The sequence below is a fragment of the Lepidochelys olivacea genome, assembly GCF_965140295.1.
Source record: "Lepidochelys olivacea isolate rLepOli2 genome assembly, chromosome: 6".
Classification (NCBI taxonomy): domain Eukaryota; kingdom Metazoa; phylum Chordata; order Testudines; family Cheloniidae; genus Lepidochelys; species Lepidochelys olivacea.
The window spans coordinates 10,942,875-10,954,723 of NC_140416.1; the positions used below are offsets into that span (position 1 = coordinate 10,942,875).

Consider the following 11,849-nt stretch of genomic DNA (forward strand, 5'->3'; position numbering starts at 1 on the left):
GATGGGGCTTGAAATAAAACATCAGTTACCATGGGACTTGCAATAAAATCCTGAGAGTTGGCAACACTGAAAAGGTAGCGTAACAGGAGGCTTCAATGGGAGGGGGGTCTTAGGGCTGAAGGGTTCGATGGTTATGTTTCCCTTTCACCCTGAGCTTTGCACTTTTCACCCGGCCCCTCCCCACCACCAGGCAGCTCCCCAGGTGCTGCCTCTCTGCTCATCTGATTCACACCCCGCCCCCTCCCCACCACTCACTCACCCTACAAAGCCCCGCTCCCACAGCCTCTCCCCTTATGAGAAGTGGCTGCTAGACAGGGCTTCTTTCTTAGCATCTTCAGCCATGGGGCTGGCCTGTAGGTATTTTGTGGGCTTAGTGCTGCTCTGGTCCCTAAGGATAGCCCTTGGGCAGGGGGACTTCCACAGGATCAGTTTCTCTGTCTTGCAACATGAATATGACTGTGGAGACTATGGGATGCAGCTGCTGGTCTTTCCCAGCCAGGGCCGCACCGTCCGCTTCAAAGTTGTGGGTAAGTAGCTGCCTGGCTGCTTCATGAGAAAGCTAAGAAGCCTCCTGCTCGTCTGCCCTCTTAGACATGCAGGAGGGTTTTATGGGTCTCTTGTGGAAACCTCTTACTTCTACAGTATGTAATGAGAGCTTTAGGAAGGGAACAAGAAGGTCCTACTCTAGTGCTTTTTGGTGGCCTGGCTGTTGCCCTCAAATCTTGAGTACCCTGGTCTCCTGAAGTGAGAGTCTGTGGCTTCTGTCCCCTGGAGAAAAGACTGGAGATAGCCCTAACCGTTGAATCCAGGTAGCAAAGTCTTTCCTCACAACAGCCTGCTGACCGTGACCCACAAAATAGCAGAGGGTAAAGAGGGAACCCTGCTGGGGGGAGACTGTAAAAGGACATACCAAAATGTGGCTGGGTATCCCAAGCTCTGGTGTAACTCGGCCCTTTGAGCTCCAGACGCCTGGATCCTGCGCCCTCTGTGGGCGATCACCTCCCTGTTGTCATGCCCAAGCATGGGATGGGATGGTCTGGCCTGCCTGGCTCGGCCACTATCAGTCCTCCTTTTTAGGGGGCTTATTCCTTCACCCACTTACTTCCCTGGTCCTTCTCGCATGAACAGAGAGCAACAATACCCGAAGTCCAAAGATGCAAACAATTCAAAGTTTATTGGGGGGAACTTCCAGCAAGCATGATTGCAATTTCCTTCCTTAGTGTCCTCCTTCCCAGCTCTGACACCACAGAGCCTTACACCTGTGTCCCTGTTCCCATTCCTGCCCATAGCCAAACATGATTCCAATTTCCGCACCCCTGTTCCCATCCCCTCCCACCCACGCCCACTCACTTCCTTATTGACTACAGATTATATAGTCAAACTTGAGTTCTGCTTAGCTATACCTTAACCAATCATTTTCCTGAAATGTAACTAACCAATCCTAACACATTGGTACATGATTATGTGCCCAATTATATCCCACCACCTTAATGAGTTTACACCCAGCAAAACTAATTATACAGCAGACAGAAACCATCACAGAACCAGACAGAGATTATACAGACAAACAATAGGAAAGTGGGAACTATAAATGACAAAACAATACAGGAATGAGGATTTCACATCCCAGCTATTGATGAGTGAGTGCTTGCCAGACAGGATGCTATCAAACTAAGTTTCCTTTTACATTTTCTAGGCACTTCCCTTTCTCTGGAGGTGATAGGAATACAATCCTGTCCTGATAAGAGATTGTCCTGATAAGAGAAGGCCCTTATACCAGCAGACAGTGATTTTGATTCTTTCTCTTATACCTCTAGAACTAGCCAAGTGATAAGAATACACCTAAATTCTGAGAGTATAGGCCTTGACAGACAGGCCTGAATATCTATATCCTAACACTCCTGGCTCTAGGTCAGACTTGGTAAATGACGGCCGTCCTGTATCTTTGGAGCTGCTTCCCACCATGCTAAACTCCACTAAATTGAAGGATGTGACAAACCACAGTCGCTGTTCCAAACATGGCTACTTGGCTAAGCTTCATCAAGGGCTTTAACTCTTCCTTACCCACGACCTGTATGACTCTCTCCACAGATGAGTTTGGGACACCCTTCGAAGTTACCAACTGCTCCATTTGTCTCCATTGGGTCACATCTGGCGAGCAAGGAGCGATGATCTTCTCAGCTGGCTACAATGGCTGTCATGTGCAGAAGAAGGTGAGGGGGGTTGGCACACCTCACCCCAGTGTACCTGAGCAACAACAGAAGCTGGAGATGGGTCCATACCTGCAGTCACAGCAGCCTGTGCAGCTGGGGGCGCTGGGCTTAGCGCCTACAGAGTCTGTTAGGCCACAATACTGACTGATTGGTGTCTCTTCATTGCAGGATGGGCGTAACCACCTGCAAGTCCGAGTGGAGGAACTGCTGAGCGCCATCGCCGTCGCTGCCACCTATGATGTGAACATGACCTGCCCCAAGCCCACTGAACGTGACTTAACCCCAGAGGAGACCATGCGCTACGTGCCCCAGCCGCAGCCGGGCCTGGTGCGCCCGGTGCCCCAGCCGCAGCCGGGCCTGGTGCGCCCGGTGCCCCAGCCGCAGCCGGGCCTGGTGCGCCCGGTGCCCCAGCCGCAGCCGGGCCTGGTGCGCCCGGTGCCCCAGCCGCAGCCGGGCCTGGTGCGCCCGGTGCCCCAGCCGCAGCCGGGCCTGGTGCGCCCGGTGCCCCAGCCGCAGCCGGGCCTGGTGCGCCCGGTGCCCCAGCCGCAGCCGGGCCTGGTGCGCCCGGTGCCCCAGCCGCAGCCGGGCCTGGTGCGCCCGGTGCCCCAGCCGCAGCCGGGCCTGGTGCGCCCGGTGCCCCAGCCGCAGCCGGGCCTGGTGCGCCCGGTGCCCCAGCCGCAGCCGGGCCTGGTGCGCCCGGTGCCCCAGCCGCAGCCGGGCCTGGTGCGCCCGGTGCCCCAGCCGCAGCCGGGCCTGGTGCGCCCGGTGCCCCAGCCGCAGCCGGGCCTGGTGCGCCCGGTGCCCCAGCCGCAGCCGGGCCTGGTGCGCCCGGTGCCCCAGCCGCAGCCGGGCCTGGTGCGCCCGGTGCCCCAGCCGCAGCCGGGCCTGGTGCGCCCGGTGCCCCAGCCGCAGCCGGGCCTGGTGCGCCCGGTGCCCCAGCCGCAGCCGGGCCTGGTGCGCCCGGTGCCCCAGCCGCAGCCGGGCCTGGTGCGCCCGGTGCCCCAGCCGCAGCCGGGCCTGGTGCGCCCGGTGCCCCAGCCGCAGCCGGGCCTGGTGCGCCCGGTGCCCCAGCCGCAGCCGGGCCTGGTGCGCCCGGTGCCCCAAATATATCCTCCACCAAGCAACATAGGTGTGTGCGGGTGTCTGTGACCTCTAACTGGTTTGAGTGCATGTGGGTCCCCTCTAATGGAAGGTTTCATGCTCCACTCCTGACTCCTGTGGTGGCCTTCAGAGGAGCTGAATCTTGTCTCTTGCTTGTGGCTGCCATGTTAGAGCTGGTGTTGACAGTGTTGTAAGCCATGATCAAAAATGAGATTCGTTTAGAAATCATGCTGTTCCCCCACCCGCCCCCAGTTTATTTGAAGGGGAAGGGGTGGCTATTTGCCTTCTGGTTTTTCAAAGTTTAGGGGGAAGGCACTTGCTTCCAAAGTCTGAGCTTCTTTGGCACAAAATCCAGGCACATGCACCAATGTGTCCTTGCCATTGGCTGCTCAGAGGGGCTTCCCCTGTTCCTCCAGTATCCCAGGGTTTGGGATCTGATGTTGTATCCCTTCATATCTCACCCCCACATCTGCTTGCAATCTGTCTCCTTCACACACACAACCCAAGTGTCTCTCACAGGCTCTTCTCAGCTCTTAGTCCCTCCCTCTCCTAGAGTCCTGTCTAGCCCTCCCCCTAAACCAGAGTGGCATCCACTTTGCCTGTAGGTACAGCTTCAGTCTCATGAAAGAAATTCGCAGCCATGTTTATGAGGGACACTTTCCTCTGATCGGCTATGGGGAAATGGTGGCCAACCTGCTAGCTTCTGCCCCATCGTCCGTAAAGGGAGATGGTGACTTCAATAAAGGAAAAATTCATAGAGCAGGCGTCTGCTCACTATTTCATGAGATGGCTCGAGAAACCCACCTCAGAACTGCTAAGTGATAAATTACAGTTGACCACACTGCTGGCTGTGTTGAGGGGGCTGTAGGGTGCAGGTGGGGGCTCTCCTCTGACACAGCAGCAGGTCAGGAGCCTGAATTTCCAAGTGACATGTTAAGCCTGCTATCAGAGAAGGGCAACATGCTACATCTGGAGGACAGGGGTGGGGATCTGAGCACAATGCTGTCTGAGGTGGTATGTGGTTTGAGGTTATGGTTGTGGGGGGCAGGGTGAGCTGGGATGGAGGACCACTGTGGGAGCTCTTGCAGCCCTTTGGGGAAGGGGAGGAGGGTTGGACTGGTGTTGAGGTCAGCCACTTGTCCAGAGGTCACTACAGATCTTAAAAAGTCTCTGGGGAAGGGTCTCTTGTGATCTCTTTAGAGGCTCTCTAGCTCTCCTTAATCCACACCCTGCTGTTCTAGGGGCGCATCTCACAGAGGAGCAGTGCCGTGTGGTGGCTGGGAAGATGCCCTGTGCGGATGCCCCAGGCCAAGCTGCTTGCTTCCAGGCTGGCTGCTGTTATGATGAGACTGACCTCACCACTCCCTGCTACTTTGGCAACACAGGTGGGAGACCTGCCCTCATGTCAGGTTATGGAGCCTTTTGTCATCTCTGTCCTGGGAAGCTTGGTGACACACCGTACGTCTCAGATGAGTTTGGTCACCACCTACTAGCATGGTGAACTAGACTTGGATGCAATGTCTTTGTAACTCTCACCCTAGGCTGCAGCTGGCATCAGTTGTGTGCAAAGGGGTTCCTTCCTACATCACGGTCTCTCCTCAGTTGCCTAATGCCTGGCAGATCTTGAGAGCCAACACCAAATGTGTGGTGGCAGAGGAAGACCCATCAGACGGTACAGGCTGGTGCTCCATCATCAGATCGATGGATAACTCTGCCGGCTTGTGTCTCGTTCCTGCACAACATGAGCTGCAATCATGCTGTCTCAGACAAACCCACTTACCCCCATGGGGCTTCATTTGATAGATTCCAAAGCCAGAAGGGACCATTGTGATCACTAGTCTGATTTCCTGTATAACACAAGCTATAGGATTTCCCTGAAATAATTCCTCCAGCAGATCTCTTGGCAGACATCCAGTCTTGCCTTGTCAGTGATGGAGAATCCACCATGACCCTGGACAAACCATTCCAAGAGTTAACTACCCTCGCTCTCAGATCTACACCTTATTTAAATACTTAGACTGTAATCAAGTCACCCCTTAACCTTCTCTCTGTCTAAAGAGACAGAATTTGGTCACTACAAGGCCTGTTTTCTAATATTTCTCATGGCTCTTCTCCAATCTATCATCCTGAGTGTGGCATGGAACTCTTGCCCAATTCCTCTACCAGGAACATCTATACTTAATCCTGCTCCTTTGTGTTGCAGTCACTGTTCAGTGCCTCCTGGATGGTCACTTTGTTCTGGTGGTCTCCAGGGACATGTCTGATCACCCCATCATCCTGGAGAGTGTCCGGCTAGCCTATGCCCAGGCAGGGTGTGGCCCCATCAGGATGACTGAGGCTTTTGTGATCTTCCGCTTCCCCCTCATGCAGTGCGGCACCACAGTCCAGGTGAGGGGACACCCACGGGAAGCCAGGGTGAGTGCTCTGCTCAGGGGTTTGGGGGACTAACCTGCCCCATGTCTCCACTCTTCCAGGTGATCCATGACAAACTGATCTATGAGAACCAGCTGATCTCTGGCATCGACATCCGGACTGGGCCGGACGGCTCCATCACCCGGGACAGCACCTTCATGTAAGTTGGCCTGCTCTGTTGACTAGCAAGGAAGTGATGGTGAGCAGTCTTCTGGCCTCACGCTTCCACTGTGGAAGGGCTGATCCTTTCCCCTGGCAAAGATCTGATCCATCAATTTTCCAGCAGCCTCTCCTGACCACCAAAGGACTTAGGGGATGTTCTACAGGTATGGATTCCCTGCAGTCACAGACATCCCCTTTTCTGAGTGGGGCAATGCACCTGATCCCTAATGGGGCATGGGGCAAAATCTTGCTTTGTGAAGGGAAGGACACTCTGTGCAGCTGACTGTCCAAGAGTCAGGGTTTTACGTTGTCTGATCAAATGCCAACATTGGTCAGCCTCACCTCAGTCCCTGGAAAAATCCTGCAGCAGGCTGTCAAGGAATCCATTCTGAAGCACTCGGAGGAGAGGAAGGTGATCAGGACCAGCCAAAATGGATTCACCAAGGGCAAGTCGTGCCTGACCAACCTGATTGCTTTTTATGATGAGAACTGGCTCTGCGCATGTGGGGAAAGCGGTGGACATGATATACCTTGACTCTAACAAAGTTTGTTACAGTCTCCCACAGTGTTCTTGACAGCAAGTTAAAGAAGTAGGGGCTGGATGAATGAATTAAAGGTGGCTCGAAAGCTGGCTAGATCATCAAGGTCAACGGGTAGCAATCAACAGCTCTGTCTAGTTGGCAGCTGGTATCAAGCGGCATGCCCCAGGCGTCTGTCCTGGGGTTGGTTTTGTTCATTATCATTAATGATCTGGATGATGGGATGGCTTGCTGAGGGTGTAAGTTAATGGATAACACTAAGTTGGGGGGAGAGATCTAGAAAAATTGAAAATTGGGCTAAAAGAAATCTGAGCTTCAATAAGGACGAGTGCAGAGTCCTGCACTTAGGAGGGAAGAATCCCATTCACTGGTACAGGCTGGGGACCGACTGGCTAAGCAGCAGTTCTACAGACAAGGACCTGGGGATTACAGTGTACGAGCAGCTGGCTACGAATGAATAGTGGGCCCTTCTTGCCAAGAAAGCTACTGGTATATTGGGGTGCATTAGTAGGAGCATTGCCAGCAGATGGAGGGAAGTGATTCCCCTCTCACCAGCAGTGGTGAAGCCCATCCGGAGTACTGTGTCCAGTTTTGGGCCCTCACCAACAGAAAGGATGTGGAAAAATTTGGAGATTGCCCAGCAGAGGGCAACAAAAATGATTAGGGGGCTGGGGCACATAATTTATGAGGAGAGGCTGAGGGACCTGGGCTTATTTAGTCTGCAGAAGAGACAAGTGAGGGGGGATTTGATAGCAGCCTTCAACTACCTGAAGGGGTTCCAAGGAGGATGGAGCTTGGCTGTTCTCAGTGATGGCAGATGACCGAACAAGGAGCAATGGTCTCAAGCTGCAGTGGTGGAGGTCTAGGATGGCTATTGGGGACGGGACTATCCCTCTAGGAGGGTGGTGAAGCACTGGAATGGGTTACCTAGGGAAGTGGCAGAATCTCCATCCTTAGAGGTTCTGAATACCTGGCTTGACCAAGCCCTGGCTGGGATGATTTAGTTGGGGTTGGTCCCGCTTTGAGCAGCAGGTTGGACTAGCTGACCACCTGAGGGCTCTTCCAATCCTAATCTTATGATTGTAAATGCCACTTGCTGTGCGATCTCCAATGACAAGTAGGCACAGCCAGCCTGACCCGAGAAGGGCTCCATGGGGCCACCCTGAGGGACTAATAACTCCCTACAGGGTTGGTAGAAAGAAAGCTTGATGTAAGGACTGTTGCCCCCTTACTAACATTCAGTGAGGTGCACTGGTTGGCTAGCTCCCAGTACTAAAAGGGGAAGGATCTCTGGGAAATCAGGACCCTGAGAGTGACAGTCCCCAGGAACAATGGGGAGAGGCCAGTGCTCCAGGTCAGCCTGACTGACAGGGTGGGCAGGCTAATCAGAGTCAGGAGGCCAGGGAGGTCCTGTCCTCCGTGTGAGCTGGATTTGCCTGGGTCACACAGTCAGGTCATGTGTTTCCTTTAACCTTTCCCATGTTTCCTTCTTTCTAAAATAGTTGATTAGATAACTTGCATTTGCTTTACCTTGTATGTAATGGTCATGGGTCAGAAGTGCCCAGTGCAGAGAGAGTACCCCGGAGTGGGGACACCCTAGCCCCAGTCCTAGGTGACCACAGCAGGGTTGGAGGTCGAGCCCCCCCCCCCGAATCCTGGGCCTAGCCTTGTTGGGGTTATGAGGACTCTGCCAGACAGGAGAGTGGAGGGGAGCCCTGAAGGGCAGGGAGGCCACTGGATAAAGGAAGTGGGAGCGAGGACTCGGATCCTTTCGCTAGCCCACTTCACCGGGGTAGTGCAGAAGCCAGGAAAGTTCCCCACAAGAGCAGGACTATTCCCCTGCTTACATTGAGAATGCTGCCGAAAGAGATGTGAGGACAAGTAAGCAGGTGCTTCTAGCCTGTCTGAGAAGGCCCCCATGTGGCCGTGCTCAGACACTCCTGCTGAGTCCCTGAGTTGGAGGGAAGAACATCTGAGTTGCTAAAAGGGTTGATCCACTAGCATCCTTGGATGTCTCCCATCCAAGTACTGATAGGGCCTGATCCTGCTTGTCTCGAGCACTAATAAGGTCACTGCCAGACACCACGTGGCCTCAAGCTGAAGTCACAGAGCATCAGCCCCTGTCTCCTCCCTCTGCTCTCTCCTGTGCAGCCTCCATGCTCGCTGCATCTACAATGCCAGTGACTTTCTGCCAGTCCAGGTCGAGGTCTTCTTGCCCCCCACACCTGCTCCAGTCACCCAGGCAGGACCCCTCCGGCTTGAGCTGCGCATTGCCACAGGTAGGTGACCCCTCACTCCAGCACGGAGATCCCATCCCCCTGAAGGACCACAGGTGTCTCAGCTCTGCTCTCCTCCTACCCTCTCCCCCACAGACCCGAGCTACAGATCCTATCTCTCGGAGAGAGACTACCCTGTGGTGAAGGTGCTCAGGGACCCTGTCTACATGGAGGTTCGCATCCTGCACAGAACAGACCCGTCCCTGGTTCTGGTTCTGCACCAGTGCTGGGCCACCCCAAGCGCTAACCCCCTGCAGCAGCCGCAGTGGCCCATCCTGGTGGACGGGTGAGTGGCTGGGATGGAGGGGGAGCATGGCTTGGGGAGGAGGAAGGCGGTTTCCTTGGTCCACCCTTCTCTCATGTCTTGCTCCCAGGTGCCCGTTCCTGGGAGACAACTACAGAACCCAGCTTGTGCCCGTGGGCCCTGCCTCATCTGAGCTGCCCTTCCCGACTCACCACCAGCGCTTCGTCCTCTCCACTTTTGCCTTTGTGGACTCCGCCTCCCAGGTGGCACTTGAGGGAGAGGTGAGAAGGGGCCCACATATAAAGCGGGTGAGGAGGGGGAAGTCGGAGTGCAGGGGCAGGAGCTCCTATTTTAGTCAGGTCCTGACCTCCTCAGTCTCTGCTGAGGCGCTGCACATGCAGAACCAAACCGATAGCTGTGGATCTACTTCCTGCCTCCTACCAGCACTGGCCAGTCACTCACTAACTCCATTCTCACTTGTGTGGATTTTAGGTGTACATTTACTGTAGCGCCTCAGCTTGCTACCCCTCCCGGCTGGAGCCCTGCAGGACCCTGTGCCCATCAGGAGCTGCTACAAGTAAGTCGGAGTGGTCTGAAATCCATGTGGGTTTCTACAAGCTCCCATCCCAAATACCAGAGGACTCATAGTGAACAGAGATCTGCCTGTCCTGCTATATCAGAGGTGGGCAAACTACCACCCACAGGACCATCCTGCCCAGCCCCTGAGTTCCCGGCCGGGGAGGCAAGCCCCCAGCCCCTCCTGTGCTGTCCCTCTCCCTCGCAGCCTCAGCACGCCTCCAGCACTCTGCTCCGGTAGGAGCTGTGAGCTCCCACTGCTCTGAGCAGCATCATAAGGGGGTTGGGATTGGAGAAGGGGCAGAGGGTGTCAGGGGGCAGTCGGGACAGGGGCTGGTTGGATTGGGCAGAGGTTCGGGGGGGCAGTCAGGGGGCATTGGATAGTCATTGGAGTCCAGCAGGGGCTGTCAGGGAGCGGGGGGTTGGATAGGGGTGTGGTCCCATTGGGCAGTTAGGGGCAGGGGTCCTGGGAGGGGGCAGTCAGGAGACAAGGAGTTGGGGGGCAGAGGGGGTTTCTGAGGTGGGCAGTCGGGGGGCAGGAATTGGGAGGGAGCCAGGCTCTTTGGGGAGGCACAGCCTTCCCTACCTGGCCCTCCATATAGTTTTACAGTGCTAATGTGGCCCTCAGGCCAAAAAGTTTGCCCAGCCCTGTGCTACACACTGACTGCAAGGCGTTCAGCCCAGCTCGTTATGTACCTCTACCATGTCCTGTAGCGCTAGCTAGGGTATGATGGGCTAAGACGAAGAGGTAAATGGCCTAATCTCCTACAACTGCCCTATGTAGGAGACAATACTAGAAATTGCCTCTGGAGAGTGGAGTGTCTGCTGCTCCTGATGAAATGGCCTTTCTTCCCAACTTCTCCCACACTTCAAATAAGCAATTCAGGAAGATCTAATACCTGGTACCACAACCTGTCAGGAGGCCTGTAAGGACTCATGGTTGAGTCCATGGTGACGCTGCATTTCATCACGATGGGCCCTCTGGTTGTGAGTGCGCTGGACAGACAGCTCCCTAACTCTCCATTCCATCTGCCAGGAGGCCGCCGGTTCCTGGATATCAACAATGGGACAGGAGAGCCCCAGGACCTGGTGAGTTCTCCTGGCCCTGTGATCTTCCAGGAGAGCCCTGAGCCGTGGAGAGAGCACGTCTATGAGAACAAGGGTGAGGTTTCTGTTAAACCCTAGTAGGACAACTGGCATCTTGCACAGTAACCTGGAATACAGCAAGTCAATGCTGTCTAGGGGGTTCTAATATAAATGTTCATGGGGGGAGGGGGGCTACATGCAGAAGTCACTCCTTGATGATCCATATGTAAGCTAATGCTGGCTGACACCATACCTGTGAGTGCTTCCTATGAGTGGGCCAATGGTGGGTTATATCCTTATCCTATGGACATTCATAGGATGTCTCAAAAACCAGCAAACTTGGGGGAAGCGGGGGGGACACTATGGCACCTCAATGGTGACTTGTATGCCCTGAGCCTCTGTGGCACTCAATGCACTGGGGCTAGCATTGCCTCTGCCCTCTATTGGATGGCTATCAATGGGATGGTGGTGCTGGCTCACAGTCTAAAAAGTGAGTTGACAATTCAAGTATCTTTCTGATGAAGGCTGGCCTAAGCGGTAGGGGGAGCACCACTGGGGCAGGGAAGTCTAGGTGTCATCTCCACACTTTAGACCTTACAGAAATCTGGATTGTCTTAACCTCTCCTCCTCCTCCTCCTTCAGACCCTGTCTCCAGACTAGACCTGACCCTGGTGCTTCTGGCCATGCTTTCATTGGTGGCTGTGGCTTATCTCGTTACTGTGACACTACTCCATAGGAGAAGCAGCTGGATGACAAGGTCCCAAATCTTCCATGGCAGATGACTGTAAAATAAGGGAGAGGAGCAGAAATAAAATCTCTGGAGTGCACTAATGTCTTGTGGTAGCGTGTGTCCCTCTGGGGGAGGGAACAGCAGTTGTTGAGGCCAGGGGTCTGCTACTAGCCTTGTAGCTCTTCCCCATTCAGCAGCAGAACAGACCTCTCTGCAGGGATAGACACCAGAATAGGATGTGGCATAGAGGACAGGAAGAAGACTGCAAGCTAGCACTAGACAAGGTAAATCAAATGGCTTTCTCTCACTCCTGGGGTCCTATCTGGGGGGAGGGGAAGCCACTCAGCCGAACTAGAGACTTTTTGATTAACTTTACTGTGAATAGCTGGATTCTAACTCCCCTGGGCACGCAATAAGAACTACTGGCGCTTGCCAGTCTCACATGAAGTCCGCCTAAGTCTGGTAACTAGAAACCCTTGTGTCTTCTGTGGGGGCTGTGGCAGGAGGTGG

The 11,849-nt window shown here is 54.6% G+C and overlaps 1 pseudogene across 1 annotated transcript; it reads left to right on the forward strand.

Moving 5' to 3' along the window:
- The first annotated feature begins 293 nt into the window (after positions 1-293).
- Positions 294-11,391, forward strand: LOC311522883 (zona pellucida sperm-binding protein 1-like; annotated as a pseudogene). The gene is made up of 13 exons: positions 294-527; positions 2,092-2,213; positions 2,382-2,525; positions 2,889-3,342; positions 4,556-4,699; positions 5,518-5,702; positions 5,789-5,886; positions 8,579-8,706; positions 8,800-8,989; positions 9,078-9,228; positions 9,440-9,524; positions 10,560-10,685; positions 11,252-11,391. The product of its transcript is annotated as a zona pellucida sperm-binding protein 1-like (transcript).
- Positions 11,392-11,849: the final 458 nt, after the last annotated feature.